At 43.7% G+C, this 22188-nt stretch overlaps 1 protein-coding gene across 1 annotated transcript in view; it reads right to left on the bottom strand.

Annotated features, from left to right (window-relative positions):
- LOC135101618 (uncharacterized) overlaps positions 1 to 20543 on the bottom strand; it is a 112287-nt gene extending 91744 nt beyond the window's left edge. The window contains exon 1 of the mRNA XM_064005846.1: positions 20356 to 20543. The gene's annotated coding sequence lies outside the window, so the exon portion shown is untranslated. The remainder of the gene's footprint in view (positions 1 to 20355) is intronic.
- Between the last annotated feature and the right edge of the window lie 1645 nt (positions 20544 to 22188).

Genomic DNA, 22188 nt, shown 5'->3' with positions numbered 1-22188 from the left:
GAACACTAGCGGCAGCAAAACAATTTTATGGGGGATTCGTATTTCGAAACGCTTCGTTCTCAATGAAGATTGCTACTAAAGGCCACAGAGGTGATTAATCTGCTTCTCATTAGTGTTTCTCCTAATGATGATGGAGAATACATGTTGAAATATCATTCTATCGAAGAAGTAACATCCCTCTGGAGACCCCAATTACATCCACCAAGCCCTATTAGAGGCAGCCCAGATAGGACGCAGAGACGCTTTGGAATGCGGGTCCGGGGCTTCCTCGTTACACTTGCATGTTAAGCAGTCTGGCGGATGCAAGTCAGGCCAGATCGAGAGGTACTTTCGTCACGCGGTGAAGTTTCTCTAGGCAGCAGGGATTCCAGGTAATGGCACGCACTACCCCGAGGCTGCCGCGAACAATACAAGTACTGTGGCGGTGGGTCGCACGCCTCTAACCCCCCGCCACGCACCCCTCAGGCTGGGATGGCCACGCACATACTACTCTCGTTATTATGTACCTTCCAGAGATATGGTCGTTTGTTAAAGGTCATTTAAGGTTGGTTATACGCCAGCACTCAAAGCTAAGAATAAGGAATATGAACCAACGCTATAAACATTTTTCATACAAAATTTCCTCAAGCATTTTATTAAATAGAAAAGAAACGCAACATTAGCCTCTTTTCAAAACCTGTTTGACTTCTGGCACTCCTGGCACGCCGCCTACACACACACACACACACACACACACACGAACACTTCCCAACAATGCCATTGAGAAAGTCGCCGGTTGTAAGCAGGTCTCGAGGCTAGAGGCGAGAGAAGAGCCGCTCATACACTGCGTCAGGAAGGCGAGGCAGCAAATTTTCACTTATTTTTTTTTTTTTTCTTACGTTCCAGGACAAACTTTCCCCCGTCGGCGCGCACATAGAGAGAAACCCAGCCCCAATAAGGTCAAACTATAATGGACGATGACCTGACTGAATACAAGGAGAAGGTAGGAGAAAAAGGGAGGGAGAGAGAGAGTTGTGATGGCAATGGACAGAAATTTCTCGTAGGAATGACGATAGCAATACTCTCTCGCCATAGCAGTGGGAGGAAAGGAGAGGGGGAGGTGGTGGAGGAGGAGGAGAGGGAGGAGTAGGAAAAAAAAGTTGGTGATAATGACGACAATGATGATGATGATAAAGATGATGATGATTCTGAGGATAATGATGATAAAGGCGAAGAAAATAACTGATGGTACTACGTAGAGAAAGGTGGAAAACACGATACGAATGATTCTAGAAAGATAAAAACAAATACCTCCCTTTTCCTTCTACCTCATCTTTCTTTTAAAAATAGTCATGTAAAAAACGAATTCTCTCTCTCTCTCTCTCTCTCTCTCTCTCTCTCTCTCTCTCTCTCTCTCTCTCTCTCTCTCTCTCTCTCTCTCTCTCTCTCTCTCTCTCTCTCTCTCTCTCTCTCTCTATATATATATATATATATATATATATATATATATATATATATATATATATATATATATATATATATATATATATATATATATATATATATATATATATATATATATAGCTCACAACCGTAAAAATCACAATATCAAGAAGATAGATCTCCACTGTCTGAATCAATGAAGAAAAAAGACGAGCGGAATGCGGCGTCTCGACTTGTACTGAGAGAAAGTGGGATGCCACCAGCGCTGTGCCACTTAGAAACCTAACCAGCTGGCCTCCTCAACAGCTGATGATGGGGACTTGGCACCACACTCACCACTCACTCACTGCCTCCTTGCACTATCCCCAGGAAAGTGGCGATGACCAATAGATAAATGGCATAATAAAGAGGGGAGGGGAGACTTTCCTATCCGACGGAAGAAAACGTGCTGAAAGGTGAAGATGGGGTGCAGGAAGTTTGCAACCATTTAGTCACAGTACAATCCCCGGGAGAAAAAAAAAAAAAAAAGATGACCAATAATGTAGAAAGAAGGGGAGACTTTACTAGTTGACGAAAGAAGACGTGGAGGAAGATAGTGTGTGAAATTAGTAAGCACTCAGTCACTGCCTCCCTGCACGATAACCAGAACAATGACCAGCAAGTGAAAACAAAGGGGAGACTTTACTAGTTGATAAAAGAAAATGTGGAGAAACATTGAGTGTGTGAAATGCAGCCACCAAGTAGCTACACTGTCTCCCTGCACGATAACCAGTAAATTAGTGAAAAAAAAAAAAGGAGACTTCGCTACCTGATGCAAGAAAAGAAAGAAAAAAGTGGAATATATGAAGGCTCAATCATGGCCTCACTAACGCACTACACCTGGGGGAGTGTTGGTGAGCAATAAATTAATGGCGAAAAAAAGTGACGAAAGAAAAGGAGAAAGGCGGAGTGTAAGAAATTATTAATGAATGAGAACTAACCGGTGCTTTTCTCTCTCTCTCTCTCTCTCTCTCTCTCTCTCCTCTCTCTCTCTCTCTCTCTCTCTCTCTCTCTCTCTCTCTCTCTCTCTCTCTCTCTTATGAATGGAATACCAAGATGAGCATAACGTGGTAAGGGAAGGGAAGGGGAAGGAAGAGGGAAAGGTGGGGGGGGAGGAGAAAGGAGGCTCCATAAAAGGCTGGAAAGGAGCAGAGAAAGGTGAGGGGGAGAGGCGGGTGTATCTACACGTACAATGGGAAGACAGGGGGTGAGGGGGGTTAGGAATGGGGTCAATGAACGATGAAGGGGGAAGGAAGGTAGGGGAAGGAAACCCGGCAGTAGTGTAGGTAGTGTTGTTACTCATGCTTTTGTCAGTGAAGGGATGGATGAGGTCGAGGGAAAGATTGACAGTCGTATTGGTGAAGAAATGAAGGTGTGGTGCCTCAGAGAAGGGTGTGGTCCGCGTGTCACTGTGTGTGTGTGTGTGTGTGTGTGTGTGGTGTGTGTGTGTGTTTCCCTGACGCTGCGTTTTCACTCACTCTCACAGAAAGTCGTGACCAACCGGAACACTTTTCCCCCAATTCGTAAGAAAATAAAGAAGAAAAAAAAAAGAAGAAAAGAAAACACAGGAACGTGTCTTTCATCTTGAAGAAAATGCAAATACTTGATGAGTAAATTAGGAAAGAAGAAAAACACAAAGATGATTAACGGGACAATGAAGGAATATACCAAACGAAAGTTCAATATAAAGATCAGTAGACAGTCTCAAAGAAAGAAAAAAGTAGAAGTACAACATTATAAGGAGATTATGTCATAGGAAACGGTTAGACATAAAGCTGGAATAAAAAAAGCGGGAAAAAGAAACTCAAGAATGCAAAGATCCGTAAAACAAGCGGTGATAATAAAGAAACATGCTGATGATAAAACAGAAAGAAGGAATAAGAAAATTTGCTTCGGCAGGAACAGCATTCGTGGCGGAAATTTATTAAAGAAAATGCACACACACATACACACACACACACGATAAATAAAGAAAAATATTAGAAAATAAATAAACAGTTATAAACATTAGCGCACACCCACCCACCATCACACACACACACACACACACACACACACACACACACACACGTAATAAAAACTCACTAAACTCACAAGCATAAAGTTAAGAAGAAAAAAAAGGAGAAACACTAAAAATATAACTGACGGAGAATCTTGCATTTCATTCGCTGGAGAGAGAGAGAGAGAGAGAGAGAGAGAGAGAGAGAGAGAGAGAGAGAGAGAGAGAGAGAGAGAGAGAAGAAAACAAATAATAAAATACATAAGACAAGAATAAACGAAGGAAAAAGACAAAATAATGAAAGAAAAAAAGAAAAAAAGAAAAAAAAAGAAAGCAAACCAAACCACGCAATAAAGAAACAAAGAAAACACGAGGAAAAGACAGAGAAAGAAGGAAAAAAAAAAGAAAACAGGAAGATAAATAGGACAAGCAAAATTACCAATGAGGAAAAAAATTGTAAAAAAAAAAAAAAAAAGAAGAAAACAAAAAGAAGGAACTCGGCCGCGCAAAGAATAGAAGCGGAAACGTCAAGGGCCTGAACTTGTGCTCTGGAGAACGACTATGAATTCTCCACTTCCTTAGAAAGTGTGGCCCCTCGTGACCTGCCCCTTGTGTGTGTGCCAGCAAGGTACTATCTGTGTCCTGGCTGGCTGACTGGCTGGCTGACTGGCGGGCTGGGTGCGATGGCGGTGCAGGTGAAGAAAGCGTATGAGTGTGAGGAGAGAGAGAAAGAGAGAAAGAGAAAGACAGGTATGTGAGTAAGGACGAAGGTGAGGTAGGTTGATGTTTAGTTAGATAGATGGATAGATGGAAGGATCGATGGATAGATAGATAAACAAATAAGTAGGTAGGTTGATAGATAGATAAATAGATAGATAGATAGATAGATAGATAGATAGACAGACAAACAGATATATAGGTAGATAGGCAGATAAATCAATAAATATTTAGATATCCAGATATGTAGATAGATAGATAGATGGGAAGAGAGAGAGAGAGAGAGAGAGAGAGAGAGAGAGAGAGAGAGAGAGAGAGAGAGAGAGAGAGAGAGAGAGAGAGAGAGAGAGAGAGAGAGAGAGAGAGTATAGACAGTAGTACTTTTGAGGGTAAGAGGTTCCTGGGAGAGCTCAGACTTGGAGAAACTATGTGTGGAGAAAAAGTTGGCTTGGAGGAAGATGGGTGGAAGGAGCGAGATATTTTAGGAGAGAGAAATTTTGTTTTTTTCCAGGTCAAAGTAAGTCATGGGGACAAATGCTTCTTCTTCTTCTTCTTCTTCTTCCTCTCTTCCTCTTCATCTTCCTCCTCCTCTTCCTCCTCCTTATTATTTTGCTTCTATTTCTTATTTTTCTTAAATATTTTACTAGTCACTCAGTACGTTCTCTTTTTATTCTTCCCTTCCCTTCTCTCCTCTCTCCTTCTCTCCATCTCTTTTCCTGCATATTTTTTTTTTTCAGCATTTAATAATTATCTCCCCTCCTTCCTCCTTTCTCTGGTACTTTCTCTCTTTTCTCCAGCATTCCTTCTCATTCTGTCCAGCACTCCCTCTTTTTCCTTCCACAGCTCTCTCTCTCTCTTTCTCTCTCTCTCTCTCTCCCTCCAGCACTCTCTCCTGTCTCCCTCTCTCTCCCGTATCACTCCCCCGCCATCATCGATTCGTTAACCACCAGATAGAAAACGCATTTCATCGACAAGTGAAATTAATGACACTGCTTTCATCCTCCCTTAATCTCCCCATCCCAATAATTTACCTCTTTTCTCTCGCCCTCTTACTCTCTCCTTCCCTGTCTTCATCCTTACCTTCCATCCTGTCTCTACCCATCATTTCTTCTTCTCCTCTCTCTCTCTCTCTCTCTCTCTCTCTCTCTCTCTCTCTCTCTCTCTCTCTCTCTCTCTCTCTCCTCTCTCTCTCTCTCTCTCTCTCTCTCTCTCCTTCCTTGTCTCTCCCCTTCCTTCTCTTCTTCCCTCCCTCTGACCCCGCGTGTGTTTAATATCACTTAAACACTGCCTACTCACACGCCGCTTAACACACACACACACACACACACACACACGGGGAAATCCCATCCAGTTCGCGTTATTGTCTCGTACTTCACGTTATGTTAATTATCCCAAGCATTCTTTCTTCCGCGTTGGGGTGAATCTTGAGCGCAGGAGGGAAAGCGAGACTCCACCTCTACACATTTCATGCTCCTCAAGGCGGCGCGGATGATAACCCCGTGCTGTGCTTTGCCTTGTGTACGGAATGCAAGTGTTTGGTATCGAAGCACTAATAGATGATCGTATGAATAGGTATGTATGTATCAGTGAATCAGTATTGTTTAGAAAATGGGGAAGTGGAGTCGAGGCGTACCTATGAATTTCGTATTTACGTTAGTCGTAGAAAAAAAAAGTGGTTAGGAATGTGTTATACACTAAGATGCGTATTGATAAGTATGTATTATATCGCTATCAGAATGTTCTAGTTACATTGCAAGGCTAAGACTGGTTAGGCTTTCTACGGATATATCAATGACAACGGTACGTATTGATAAGTATGCATTATATAACTATAAGAATATATTAGTTGTATTAAGCGGCTATGAATGATTAGGTATAAGCTATAAGGTATAAGTTTTCTAGAAGTATATTATACACTACAGTACGTATTGTTATGTATTATCACTATACAAAGATACTAGTTGTGTTGCGTCACCTTTCTGCTTCCCCTCACCGCACACACCTACCGTTGAGAAATGCGTCTTGTTTGGTGTTGGGAGAGTTAATAATACAGCGTGTGATGAAACCCTCTTGGTATGCTGTATGATGAAGCAGTATGAGTGTGGCTGAATGTGGTGGTGGTGTGAGGTGGGAGTGGAGATGGCGGTGATGATTGTGGAATTGTTAGTTTTAGTCATGATGGTAGTAGTAGTAGTAGTAGTAGTGGTGGTGGTGGTGGTGGTGGTGGTGGTGGTGGTATGTATTGAGACAGTGTTCGCATAGTAATATTGTATTGATAAATTAACACTGTTGGCGGGAGTGGTGAGCAGTAGTGCTGATATTATAATAGTGTTGGCTGTATGCTGGTGATAATAGTAACAGTAATAACAGTAACAACAATAGTAGTAGAAATATTCGTGGAGCTAGTGAAGGTAGTACAAATCTCTCCCTCCCCCCCACCCATTGCCCCCTTCCCTAATCCCCCCCCTTGCCGTACGCCCCTGCGTCAGAGAAACCCGCCACCACCAGAAAGGTTTCGCCTCTTTGCCGTCGCCGACTTTCTCCGGAGTGGCGGGAAACTCTAGACAATTACGGCGATGGACGGCCAGACGTGCTCGGGGCTTGGGTGGAGAGAGGGAGAGAGAGGGGATGGGGGAGTACCAGCCTTCAGCCACCCTGCGATAACACTGATAGCGCCTCAGAAACCCGTCACCAAGCCGGAAAGGGATGCAGCAGACCCATACACGGACTCATGTGCTTGGGGAGGGTAGAATAGAAAAGAGGGAATAAAAAGTCGCTACTGCAAACAAAAACGCGTCGTAGTAGCCGGCCGACAACCAACTTTCAGGCGAGATAGCGAGGAGCGAGTGCATCCCGTCCCGAGACTACATTCCGCCTCATAGCTCGCTGCCTGACACACTGACGGAGTAAACGGCAGGTTAAGTGACTGAGTGGATGAGTGGGTGAATGGCTGAGGATGCAAGGGTGTAATAGAGTGGGTGATTGAGTGTGCGTGTGCGGGTGTGTGAGAGCGAGTAAGTGAGTAACGGATGGATTAGTTTGGATAAGTAGATAAATAGCCAATCAAATACCATAGACCAAAATTCATGGTTTTCCGAATGCTTAAAACGTCTGCCAAAAACTGCACGAGTTACTTATCGACTGACTGAACTCCTGACTGTGAATATAGATTGAACGATTTGCCGAATTGACATCAACTACTTTATTACCAGACTGACTTACATTAGCATCGTCTTTGAGGTAACCTTCCTGTGATTCAGTCCATAAAACTGTGGATATTGTGTTCAGTCAACCAACTAGTCTTTTTAGGGCGGAAAGAAAGAGAGAAGAGATAAGCCACTGGCTATTGATGCTTAAAGGTCAACACCGCCACACGTCATGTTCACTAGTTCCTCTTCTACCATGCTAATCGATGTCATGTAGATAATTAAATTAAAGTAATATTTATAGGTATGAAGACCCGGTGCCCTTAGACTACCACATCGAGAGTGAAGGGGTTTGGCTAACGAAGAACACACACACACACACACACACACACACACACACACACACACACACAAGGACACACATGTACACAGTGTAAGTCATGCTAGTGACCTATTTTCTACTTTCTTCCCTCGTCCCTTGAGGCAAACACTTCGTGCACAACTTTCCAGACGTTGACGAGACTCATTGAAGGAACAACGTGGTTTGATGTTCCTTACTGAGACTGAGAATGGGTGCTAGAATTCCAAGGCGACAGTTCTGTTTCTAGACAACAACAAAAGTAGTAAGAAAAACGTGCTCTGAATTATTTTGATTTTTTTTTTTTTTTTTTGTGATTTGAAACATTCTCTAACAGCTCAGGGAGATGATGGCAGAGTGGTCTACATATGGGAGTGGTGGACGCGAGGTGTTGTGTGGAGGAGGTGCAGCAGGGTGGGTAATTTTTCACATGTCATCGCTGGTCTAAAATCAACTACAAATAAACAAACCGTGTGCTGGATTGCGATTTTTGGTCAAGCGGAGCGTCGCGGGATGGCACGGAGCCTTCAAGATGGTTCACTGTCATAAACATACGTTTCTGCTCCAGCACAGACCGTGGCTGACCACCGCCCCTCACAACAACCTACAAACTCACACGAACCTTACCACAAAAAGAGTAACAGATTTATAAGAAAATAGTAAAATATATAAAGAAAAAATGCACGAAATAAGTAAGTGAATAAGTAAAATGAAATGTTAGAAAAAAGAGGATGACATTTATTGATGAAGTAGTTTTTGCAAGGGAAAGTTAGTGAGTGGCTGCAGAGTAAATACTCGTGCAGCTTTATAATTAGGGCATGTCAGGCTGTGAGCGTTGGTGGTGTTCACCCACAATGGATGCAGTGAACACCCTCACAGTGAGTATCATTAAGTGCTCCCATCCGGCTCGCGATCCGTGGGCTTTTTTCAAGGTCGGGTAACTGTGCATGTGAAGGACGAGGCACCGGCGAGAGGGCGTCCACATGCCTGGCGCAGGAAGGAACTGACTCTTGCCCTTATGGAACACTGTTACGACTTATTTCTCATTTCGTAGCCACGGCGTCTTTTTCTATATACATGCTTCTAAGACAGCGGACTGTGATATACGATACAGAGTGTTGCAGGTGGCCTCCTCCCACTACCCGTCCTGGCCAAGTGTGGGCCGCTCAAGGCCGGGTAACTGTGGCGTCTGGCTGGCCGCGCCTGCTGCTAACCCTCCTTGCCTATTGCAACACGCCAGGGCTGCTGAAAGCAGGCTGATAGTGAGAGATATATTGCACTGATCCCCTTAGCTTAATGGAAGGTGTCACCTGCGCTGACTGCATGGTAATAGAAAAGAAGTAACAAGGGAAAACTCAGTTAACTAGTTACTCACATGTTAGGCACGCTTGTTTCCTCTCCGAGAATTTAGATTGAACAAAGGCTATGCGAGCAAAATTTGGAAATTATTAAGATCTTAAGAGAAAACAAAAGAGTTCTAAAAGGGCATAATTAATTTCTGTCCAAGGTGTTTTGAAGGTGATCAGGTTGTAGGAAGACTTAGGCACTGCTCCAGAACCAACCAGTCAGAGTGATGAATCAGTCAGATGCTTGTGAACTGATGTATCAGTCAAAAAGAGCAAGAACCTAATACTAGAGTAAACATTTGTAGAAGCGTTTGCTTTGTGTTCTGTGCTCTGTGCTGTTAAGCAGTGACGGCGCCAGTAAAGTGCGGCAGTAAAACATAAGGAGACCATGAGCCGTGGAGCAAGCAGCGTCACACATCAAGCTTTATCCTTCTCCAGGCAGAGGCGAGCCTGGTGGATCAGGCTGTCTGTCTGCTAGAGCCATTTAATGACATTTCCTGAAATCAATATAATGATAACCTACACAAGTGGAAGTGTACTTGTTTGCCCATCAATTAAAAGCGGGTAGTGCAGTTATAGCGGACACGTGACGGCCGACAGAACAGGCACGTGTGATGCAAGATGCCCTTGCTTACCCCTACCTCACCTCTCCCTCCCTCCATCCTGTCTACCCGCCTGCAGCACACACACACACACACACACACACACACACACACACACACACACACACACACACACACACACACACGCCATGTCTCTGCTTGTAGGGAAAGGTCCAACTTTTATGGCTCGACTAAAACTTCGAGTATCTTGTTTGCGTATAATAAGACACAGATATGAGAACAAATCTAATCAACAAAAGTAGATTCTAGAGTATAGTATTATCTTCCACGGTTCAAATTACGAAGCTGTTAACTGTAAATACAATTAGAGAAACAGAGAAAAGTAAATCAGAAACATTCCCTATTCCGCGTTCCAGCACACACGTCACTATCAGCCTCGCCTCTCACAAAATAGTCGAGTATATCCTGTGAACTTTACCCACAGAAACTACGTGGAATTAAACACTAAAGGTCAACTGAAGTTCAGTGGGTGAAAATTTCCCAGCAGAGTGTGGCGTGCAGCGGTGGAGTGCACTTCCCCACTCTGCCCTGCTCTGCCCCACGCCTCTCTCAGCACTCCATTACCCATAATTTGTTTCCTCCACCCTGTGCAACCTTTCACCTCACGTTCATGTCACGCTGCCTTCTACTCCTGCCCTACCTCCATCGTACCCATGCACTCAACACACTGCAGTCTCCTTAAATGACACCGACATCAGCTCACGCCCCTCTAAACTTCCTTTTTCTCTTGACACGCCAACGCAGTCGCCCTTCTTGGCACACATAAGTTCCATTTTCAGTCTTTCCCTTCCTTCAAATTCACCCACAGTTTATGTACGTCTACTTATTCCATGCCGCACACTATCACCTTTGACAGATTCCTCTAAAATATGTTCTCGCATTTCTCTCCCTTCCAGTTTTTGCAGTCTCACTCAATCGTCTGTTTCACCCCACTTAAGTCATACGGCGTTAAGTCCCTCCATTTATCTTGATCCTTTCCGCACATTATTCACGCTCCTCATTATTCACTCTCCTTCACACGTTCCGCTGAATACATTCACATCACGCCTCCCTGATCTCACCGCAGCCCGTTCATGCCTCTACTAATCTACCCATTCCTTATCATCATTCAGTCGCCTCTTTCAACACCCTCGCCACACCCTCCTGTCCCCTCCCTCCACCACACCCACTCTCTCGCCCATGTCGCCATAATGGTTAAATGTCAAGGGCGAGCATTGATTCTATGAAGGGATAATGTAGAGACTTGATGGCCGCATTCATGAAATCTTAAAGAGACGACCATAATTCTCCGCCCTTGTGTGGCTGCATCCTTGGGCGTGACTCTCTAATGGTTGCAGTAATGTTGAAATGGTGACACAAATCATGTTCTCCAACAAGACAGCACTTGGAGCTTGTTTTAAGTCTTGTTAGCGGATATGAAAAGACTTTGAATGTTGACACGGTAGCCTCCTCCAGATGAAGCCACGCACCTCCGCCACGCTAAATTATCATCACTGCTTATCATTAAATTCATCATCATCACCATCACCATCATTGTCATCACCATCACCATCACCATCATCATCACTGTCATCATCATCATCATTGCTATCACCACGCCCATGTATACCACCACCCACAACACAAAATGAGGCAAGCCAGCAAGTCACCACCGCGATATGACTTCACAACAATTCCGTGAGATATTTTCGCAACATTTAAATAAACACACGTGAAAATTTCCATAAACTCAAGCCCAACCACATACTCCTCCTAAAGACAATAATAAATAACTACAGCGCATCAGACAAAATTGTAAACATGAGCACTTCTCTCCACCACCATCACCACCACCACCACCACCACCCACACCGCTGACCACTTCCGCCTGGCTGCACTGACCGTATTTTCTAGTTCAGCAGGTGGAGCCTCTGCCGGATTGACACTATTCTAACTGACCGCAGGGAAGGGAAGGGAGGAGACCGGCGGAAGATGCAAGGAAGTGACCCGGGCTGAGAAGGAATGATAATGTTGCGTGGAAGATATGGAATGCAAGGAGATGGAGAGAGAGAGGGGAAGAGAGGGTGGGAGGCGAGTAGAAAGAAGTATGAAAGGAGTTACATAAAAAGGTAGACTAAGGGAGAGAGAGAGAGAGAGAGAGAGAGAGAGAGAGAGAGAGAGAGAGAGAGAGAGAGAGAGAGAGAGAGAGAGAGAGAGAGGTGGGTGTTAAGGCGACCCAAAAAAAAAAAAAGTGAAACGAAGGGTTAGATAAAAACGAAGATTAAAGAAATGAAAGAAAGGAATTAAAAAAAGACGAGAAAGAGAAAAGTTGAGAATATGTACAAGGGCAACTTAAAGAAAGGAAAGGAAGGGAATAAGAAGAGAAGGAGAAAGACAGGGAAGTGGGAAATCTGGATGAGTGAGTGAGGGAGAACAAGGACGAGAAACGAAGGACAGTGTAACAAGATGACACAGGAGGAAGGGAGGAAGGTTGGCCTGAACAGAAGAATGAAAAGAGAAATGTTAAGGATTTAGTGAAGAGAAAAAGGAGAAGTGAGGGAATAAGACAAGTAAAATGTACGAAAAACACTGTAGAAAGGCTAACAAAGGAAGGAAAGACAGGAGAAAAGGAATAAAGAGTGGAAAGAAAGGAATTAAGAGAGAGAAAGGAATTTCGACATTAAACAAGTGAGTGAAGGAAGACAAGGACGAAAGAGAAACGAAAGACAAGTGTAAGATGTGCATATGAAGTAGGAACGAAAGTTGGACTAAATATAAATAAAAATAGGAGCCTAAACAGAGACGGAAAGAAGGAAGCGATAAATTTAGATAAGTAGGCGAGGGAAGACAACAAGGACGGAAGAGAAACAAAAGACAAGCGTAGAAAGATGACGCTAAATTAGGTCACGTGTCACTATCTTCATACCCGAGTCAATTACGCCAACGAAAACGACACACACACGCTTCTTTTTCTTCCCACAATAAAGGTACACAAACACACGCTTGATGGGCCTCACGGAATAGAGTAACACGTTCCTTCGTCAGCGTCACCGCCAGGATCGCCACGCTCCTCAAGGCTGTTATGTAGAGGCACCGTCACGTGAGCACTTACGAGTAACTTTACACTTACACTTTCCGCTGGTCTGGCCTTACTGAATCTGACGTCTTCGCCTTGTTGGGATCTTTAACAAGTTAGAGAGCGCCACGTTCACAAAGGCGACTGTGAAATCGGATCTAAAAGTCGCCTGGCGTGGTTCAGGTTAACACCAAGACAGAGGCATTGCGACACGCGAAGACCATTCAAGTAAAAGGCAATCGTACTAAAACTTGCAAAACAACTTGATGATATTCAACCTCAAATAATAACTTGATGAAAAAAACATTTGTGTATAATTTTTTTTTTTTTTTTTTTTGTTTCATTCGATGCACTGAACGTTCAGGAAGAAGTAATCATTTCTAAATCCCACAAAACAATCACACTAAATAACACTTAACAGCGAAAAAAAATAAATGAAAAAAAATAAATAAATAAATAAAAAAAAAACACTTGTTCTCATTAACTTTTGGGTTTCGTTCTTTTGATGTGATGACCGTTCAAGAATATAAATGAACAAACGTAAAACAAAAAATGGTGATATTAAACAACACAAACATCAGTGTATATTGGAGTTGGGTTTTCTTCGATGTGATGACCATTCAGGCAGTGGCAATAATACGAACACACACACAAATATAAGATGTAAAAAAATATACATATACAACAACACGAATAATGGTTCACGAAAAAAAAAAAACGTGTACATATTGTTTTTTTTTCTTTTTTTTTTTTTTCTTTTTTTCTTTTTGCGATTTGGTGATGTGACGGCAATCAAGTCTCATCATGCCACGTATTTCCTGCCGCCTCATCCTGCGGCTTGGTGGGTTCCCTCAGCCGAGAGGATCTAATCGTTTCTCTTCCCTCACCTTTCTCTTTCCATCGCTTCCTTTCACTTCGGGTCAACACCAACTGGTTACTTAGGTCACCACTCGTCCGTTTTTATGTACTTTCTACCTTCTTGGGATGCACATTCTTCCTGGTCTCCGCACCCTGTTATTTATGGCACTCGTACTTTCACCGTTCACTGTACTGTCTATCGTCCACCTTTCAAATATCAAACACTCAGCTTGGACCAAACAAGAGCTACGACACGGTACATTATGCTTTATCAGGATACTTTACCTTTACATATCTAGCAAGGCCCACCCACTCAAGTATAGATTTAAAGTTGAATGACTTGTGCTGATTTTTTCGTTGTTTTTATTCTTTTCTTTTTTTTCTCTCCGTCACGGTATGACTGTTTCTTTTGCTTTCCATCTCACTATGTAATTTTTGTTTTGTTATAGATCACTCATGCATGTTTTCTCTGTTCTGAAGTGAAGGCTCATTACTCGTGTGTGTGTGTGTGTGTGTGTGTGTGTGTGTGTGTGTGTGTGTGTGTGTGTGTGTGTGTGTGTGTGTGTGTGTGTGTGTGTGTGTGTGTGTGTGTGTGTGTGTGTGTGTGTGTGGAGGAGAATGTTTGAGGGAACGCGGCTTGAAATCTAATGAGAAAATAAAGAAATTGGTGAGAATAATGGTTGTGGAGGGAAAGTTGGTACTTCTCACAGACTTGTTTACGAGAGGAACAACGACACAACAAAACAATTCTGGCGGCGCAAAAAATAACAACAACAACGACAACAGTATCAACGAGAACTAATCGCATTAGTGTCCCTATAACACAAATAAAACCACAACAACAACAACAACAACAGCTACTACTACTACTACTACTACTACTACCACTACCCCCATCACTTCTACTACAACCATGTAATACGTAAACACAGGACATCCCTAAAGAAGAAACTATCGGAAGCTTCTCTGTAATCAAACCGTCACCTTGAAAACCATGGCAGGCATCTTCTTCCTTTCAGTTTCGAGCCTCCCAAGGGCTATAGTATTTCCCTCACTGGCCGCACTCATCACACCACACAGGGATATTTCAGGTCTTCCCTCCCCCTTCTAGAGTTCCTTCCGTGGTGACACTCAATACCATCGAGTAACAGATCCAGGAAACTCTTTGCTTTAAACTCCATGTTTCTCCAGCATTACACAAGTAGTGCACGTTTTTTTTTTTTTTTTTTTTTTTCGGTCATGAAATATGTTATGTATCGTGTGTGGTACGAATGAGTAAGAGACACGGGCAAGAAGAGATGGCCGCCTTGCACTTCCAGTCTGCCGAGGTGATGCAATGATAACGAAGGCACTATATACGTAAATAGAGTAAGTGAAAGGAGAGGTCAAATCCACTTCAGTGACTATCATATGCATGCCAGCACTAGTGGCCAAGTGGTTTCAGGCGTGTGTAGATATATTAATTTTCTCTACAGCCATGCAAGACTAGTTCATTTCAGTCAGATGGGAGAGGCAGAGAGGTCACAGGAGTCGATGATCGTGTGATAGTGTGACCTCCTTCCCTCTCTCTCTCTCTCTCTCTCTCTCTCTCTCTCTCTCTAGTGAGGTAAGCGTTTGAACTTGGCACAGTGTAACGATGAGAAATAGTTGGTGTAATTCCTCCCGTTATTTCCTGCTTTTACACCTTATCTTATATGGACTGATACTACTGTTATGACTAGTAATGTTGCTGTTGTTGTTACCTAATACTGTTGCTGATACTACAAAATTAAGAAGAAGAAGAAAATAGAAGAAGAAGAAGAAGAAGAAGAAGAAGAAGAAGAAGAAGAAGAAGAAGAAGAAGAAGAAGAAGAAGAAGAAGAAGAAGAAGAAGAAGAAGAAGAGGATGAAGAAAAAGAAGAAGAAAATATCAACAACAACAATAATAACAACAACAACAACAACAACAACAACAACAACAACAACAACAACAACAACAAGCAACCAACCAACCAACCATCCAACCAAACAAACAAACAAACATACAAACAAACAAGCGAGAATAACAAGAAGAACATTGCGTATAATACCATCTTAAATCACGTCACGTCACGCCAGACCCAACCAATGTCACGCTCTCCTGACACCACCATCACCACCACCAACGACACCACCACCACTATTCCCAACACAGCAGAAGACATCTCTCACAGCTTCCGCATAACGCAGCTTGACAGATGACAGAATTCTAGTGATTTACCACCAGACACTAGAAACAAACACCTCTATTTGTTACGCTACTGTGTTCTAGTTACTCTCTTGCTACCGAGTCCACTCAGAGCAAGGGACGCAGAGAGAAATGATGTATATATATCTTTTCTGGACGGTAAATAAGACGATAAGAGATAATTGTACAGAATACCAATGATGAAAAGGGTAACTAAAGAAGAAAACACTGCAAAGATCCTCCCAAAATATAAGAAGAGAACGCGAATAAGAAGGTGAAAAGGTGGACAGATGAAAGTCAAGTTACAGACCAAGGAAAAATTATGAAAGTTATTGGAATGAGGAAAAGGAAAGGAAATGTTAAGTGAAGCACGAAGGTAAGTGAGTGATAGTGAAGTGACAGGCAACGGAGTGAAGAAAAAATGTGTAGGAAGTCATAAAGGAATAGCGAAGGTGTTATGAAAAGGAGGGAATGAAGAAGGAAAAAAAAAACAGTGACTGGGGTTCAAGGGCAAAAAAAAATAAACAAATATGAAAAGTGGGAGGCCAAAATGAAGAAAAATGAAGGAATACCAGAAGTTACTCTGACAGAAGTGGAAAAAAAAAAAAAAAAAAATATATATATATATATATATATATATATATATATATATATATATATATATATATATATATATATATATATATATATATATATATATATATATATATATATATATATATATATATATATATATATATACTGTAGAAACACAAAGAATAGATATACAAAGTAAGTCATCGAAGAAAGAAAGAAGAAATGCAAGATTTGGATTAGGAAACGCTGTAGAAAACAAGTCGAGGACGGTGACGTAAAAAATTACACCGTCTTAAGATCACATCCAATAGTGCGTTGAAATTACCAACACAGCTAACACAATCGCATCCAATTTTCTAGTTAAATCGAGAAGCACAAAACCATGGGATTCTGGATGCAAAAACATAAACAATAAAGCTGTATTTCTTTGCTGACGTAACGCATGTCGGTGCTAATTAGTTTTCTACTGCCTTCATCTGAACACACACAGGTAAGGGGGAAACTCGTTGGAAGGGGATCGTCAGGTGTTAGACGGGTACGGAGCAGGTGAGACAATCATCTAGGCAATTACCTGTAGTTAAATATCCTCATCACTCCGTCCAGCTTGCTGAAGGCAGTGAGGTGCATCACGCAAGTGGTCTTATACAAGTGTTACGTCAGACACCGCCAAGCCCAGGCAGGCAGGCACCAGTTGTAAATCACGTCTCACTGATTTACGCTCTTGGCTTCACGCTGCTCACGAAAATATCTTCTTCGCCCAAACAGAAATAAAAGAAGAAGGGAGAAGGGAAGAGAAAGATAATGAGATAGAAATTGATCTTGTGCTTTTTGTCTTTCCAATTATGCATAAGATTATGAGAATTACTCTCACTAGTTGCTCAAATTTATGTTCAGATTAACAAGTTCGCCGCTCCCTGCATATACATCCTTCCTTTTCCCTGATATGGAGTCGCTCACCAAGACAACAGAGCCTGAGGGAGTGTCGTCCTTGGCGCATGTCCCAAGTGTCTCGCCCCAAGCACTCTGACTCGCTCCCTCGCTCAGTTACACAACACCTAACGGGGGCCCCCGCTAATAAGAGAGCTGTACTGTTCAGGGGGAAAAAAACGTGAAGATAACAGTAATTTATAGTTTAAAGTTCTTCTTTTCTTTGTTAGAGAACGCAGCCAATTCATAAAACAATAGGACCACTTCCTTTTCCCGAGCTCCTGGCCATTATTAATCAAGGCACCTTCTCCCACAGGTGTCTCAGGGATCACTTCCGTCCCTCCGTGCCACTCTCTTCCTACCTCGCCTCCCCTTCACTAACCCGAAGCCTCTTACTCCACCCTTCGGCACCCAGCAGGACCCCCTCGACCGTCCAACACCAACCTACCCTGCCAGACCCGACCACACTTTCTTTATCTTACTTTCACTTTCATCTGGCGTCTCTCTCTCTCTCTCTCTCTCTCTCTCTCTCTCTCTCTCTCTCTCTCTCTCTCTCTCTCTCTCTCTCTCTCTCTCTCCTGGTTTTATTGCTCAACTTGGACGGGTGCCTCATGGAGCCAACACGACCTTGTTCTTGCAGCGGGAGTGAGAGAGCTGCATAGTCTCGCAGCAGGAATTGTCATAATAATTTGGTAGAAAGCAAATAGAACGAGTGAGACTTTTCATCGTGCAATCCTTGGATCATTCTTTCATCATCGGTAAGGGAAACTTTGAGGAAATCTGATGCAAACTACTAACTGGTTGGTTGTTTTAGAGTGAACATAATGCCTGATTTGTAATTTGTTCAGCCTCTTGCGTAATAGCAAATCAGTAGTTTACTTTTCTTTATAGGAAATAAGCAAACAAGCAATGGAGAGACCCTTTCACTTTCCAGATTATCCTGCGTGTCAAGTTTTTGTTGGTGTTGGTCACTTGCAAATGTCTGGCTGGCTGTAGTGACCTCATCTGGTGGCCCAATCACATATGTCAGGCCAGCTCAGCACAAATACGGCGTGGCCGCCCCTAGGATGGAGAGGCGGAAATACCGCTCTAGTCATGGCAACTGTGATATCTACACCGTAGAAATCTTTACCTGAATTATGCTTTTCGCAATAAAGCAAAGTTAACGGACATGGCATCACAAATCCCCAACATAGAAAGAATAATTCTTTGCGAACTCGATCCGACAAAACACGAGCCGCAGCTGAGCCCTTGAACCAGGGAGCCACAGATTGCTGTACCAGGAGCAGCTAGAGTTTTGTGGATCGGTGATAGACAGGGCACGGCGCCATGCCCAGTGCCATCATTGGCTGTGCAGCTTCTTGTACGTAGCTCGCCGGCAACACCTTTCTCCTTCACGTGTCGCGGTCCCTGCGCCTGGCTGTGGCTTGGGTATGGCAGCACGGCAGTCGGAGTGTTCTCGTGCAGACAAAGCTTGCAGCGGCGGGCGAGGGTCACGGGTGTTGCCGGCGCGTTATAAGAAATTTCTTTTTGTGCCTGTTTGTCGGAGCCGTGAGGCAAGGCGAGGCGGGGCTGGTCGACCCTCGCCCCGGACACGCCGTGGCCCCGTTACCTAACAGTATCTGCCAAGCCACAGCAAAGTGGATGAATCGGTCAAGTTGTTCAAGTGGGCAGCCCTTTCTCCTTATTGGACAGGGCGTGGGAAGCCGGCAGGAGGCCAGCCGCGGTAAAAGTAATATTTCGAGAAATACCACCAAGAGTCAAGTAAAAGTGTATGCAGTCCCGTGCTGATTTCCATGACGAAGCAAACTCTATGAGTAATCTATATTGTAATACTTCAATTATTCATTCAACTAACATATTTTGCTATTCAGAGAGGATTATGAGAATAATACTGTGACCCATTTTTGGCTCTGAGGGGAGTCGGTCAATGCTTACTCTCTCACGCACAGCGATTGCGAAAAACGTTAACAAATAACCACCTGTAGTCTCATCTTTAATGTAAGATCGTAGGCTGTTTTTTTTTTTTTTTCAAGTAACCTATGAACTTTGTGTTACCTCTGCCCCTTCCCCCAGAACCTAAAACATCACCCAACTCTCCTGAAAACCTCTAGGACACGCAGGGCATGATAACAACAGCATCCGCGCCTCAGGTGCATCACTTTGTCAGCGTTGCTCAGGGTCGTCTCTAATCACCTTTGTTGCAGTGTTCTTCCACCTGGCGCGGAGATGAGACGGAATCTCTAATTATACAACTTTTTTTGCCTTAAAGTTTCTGCCAGTCTACACCAGTGTGACGGAAACCTCGTCCAGGGCTGATGATGAGACGCAAAAGACGAAAATAGACAAAGTTCTGTTCTTGTAAACCAAATAAACTGAACAATTCGTCGTCACTCTTAGAAGAGTAGCACCATTTACTGGTCCCAGGCGGCGGGAAGCGTCACTTGAAGGCTGGTTATACACGCAGCACTAGAGGAGGAGCATCGCTTAGCGCTGACCCGCAAACCTACGAGCATTACTTCTTTTCACTTTGGCAGGGAAGCTCACAGAGGTTTACTGCACCACTGATACCCTTGTGTAACAGTTGTCTTTCACTTGATTCTTGTACAGTAACGATCAACGATTATGCATGTATTCGTGTCATACAGAACGGATGACTTCAGCAAGGCAGCAGACGATCAGGTATACGAGTGTCAACTTATAATAATGGATATTTCAGCACAACTCTTATTGTTCATGCAATGGTTTTCTTTATGTCAGTGTTTACGAAATACACGACACGTGGTGACCTGCGCGGCCAGCAGAGGTTCCTTGTTAGTGGAGACATGCAACATGTGAGGTTAGTTCTGAACAAGGCACGGAGGGGCCTCCACCAAGGCTCCTTCCACTGTACTCCTCCTTCCACTTCCATCACTCATCGATGGGTTAAAAAAATAAATTTAAAAAATCATATATTTGACTGTAATGAAACATGCTATGAATGACAGGCAGGAGGAGCATCCACCGCGATGGGGGGAGGGAAGAGTGCCAGCCGAGGCCCCCCACGACACAGTGCCGCCGCACCAACACAGCGATGCACATACTCGGAATATGCCTCCAGCTTGCGGTTCCGGAACGGCGGCCGCGAGGGCGAAGCAGACCATCAATCCCGCCAGGATCCTCATGACGAAGGCACTGAAGGGCTTCACTTGACGTGGGGAAGAAGTAGGGAACACGTCCGCACAGCGTGAGGGTTGGGAGAGGACTGACTGGTGCAGGCGCGGCCCGAACTGCGCCCGCGTCTAGCGAGAGTGATCACCCCCCGCCCCCCCCCTCCCCCTCAGGCCGCGCACCCTTTACCTAAGCTCACACTACACCTTCACCTGGGCGCGCGTCCCAACAGCACACCCTTGGGGACGCGCCAAATGTTTAAGGTCCCGGGATCAAATTAAGGAGGTATGAACCTGTCGTTATTCTTGTTCATGGGTATGATGGTGGTGGTGGTGGTGATGGTGGTGGTTGTAGTGGCGATTGTGGAAGTCGTGATGATGATGATGATGATGATGATGATGATGATGATGATGATGATGATGGTGATGATGATGATGATGATGATGATGATGATGATGATGATGATGACGACGACAACGACGACGACGATGATGACGACGACGACGACGACGATGATGATGATGATGATGATGATGATGATGATGATGATGATGATGATGATGTAAGCAAAAATGTCACTAAACTTCGTTCATATCTCTTTATCTCCACAATGCTACATTTACTACTGACATCCACAGCAGCTATTTGTCCATTAACCCCTACACACACACACACACACACACACACACACACACACACACACACACACACACACACACGGTAATATTAGCCAATCAGACTCATGCTCAACAGGTATTCACGCATTTTCTGACAGGCAAACAAAAGCAGCCGTCAGCAAGAAGCGTGGAGTCCTTACGCAACACGCCAGCCAGTCATGAGGTGCGCTAGTAATACAGTAACTCGCCCAGCTTGCCGTTACTCTTCAAAGCCGCGTCCTTATTCTCGCTTCATCGTTCACAGACAGGCTCCCTAAATCAGTTAAACAATTAAGCGAACATTTTTCTTTTAGTTCTTTGTAGTTCTTGTTGTCCTTAGCCAGCCTACTTTACAGGTAAGCCTCAATAAATAATGGTTCACTTCACATGGTCAACGTGTAACAGAATAAGAAATAAGAGTCTTGGGAGCTTCTGAAGGACGGCGCTATTCCCCCAGGTGTGTCCCGTATGGCCCAGTGAGGCGTTTCCTTTCCGGCAGGTGTGGTCTGGGACGCCTGGCCACACTAACCTCGTGACCGCCAACTTTTTCTTTTCAATTCAATGACCGAAACTGTTTCCTCTTCCCCCGCCATCACAGGTACAGTTTCCCTAAGAAGTGATGTCAAAAGTGCAGGAAATTTCACTTATAAATCAAGCAGAAGTTAGCATATGGGTCCTTTTTTTTTTTTTTTTTTTTTTTTTTGCAGTGGCCTTTTCTCGTTCTTTTGTCCCTCTTCCAGGAAAAAAAAGAAAGGATGAAGTACTTTACATTAACAACTCCACAAAGATCGAAAATAAATTGGGATGTGATGGGTGAAGATTGCTTTCTGATGCTGATTTTACTGCCTGGTACAACATGACGTTACTTTCCAGGGCAACTGTACCCATATAACATCCTGGTCTGCTTCTCTGAATCTCCTCCTCTAAGGTCAAGACACCGCTGAATCTATTCTTACGCACTGCCTTTCTCTGGAGTGCCTTAGTTCACGAAAGTCTGTCACAGTTATGTAGTTTATCTCTCTCTCTCTCTCTCTCTCTCTCTCTCTCTCTCTCTCTCTCTCTCTCTCTCTCTCTCTCTCTCTCTCTCTCTCTCTCTCTCTCTCTCTCTCT

This window comes from Scylla paramamosain, chromosome 6, assembly GCF_035594125.1.
Source record: "Scylla paramamosain isolate STU-SP2022 chromosome 6, ASM3559412v1, whole genome shotgun sequence".
Lineage (NCBI taxonomy): Eukaryota > Metazoa > Arthropoda > Malacostraca > Decapoda > Portunidae > Scylla > Scylla paramamosain.
Note: the sequence above shows the minus strand (reverse complement) of the source record. Positions and strands in the feature narration are given on the sequence as shown.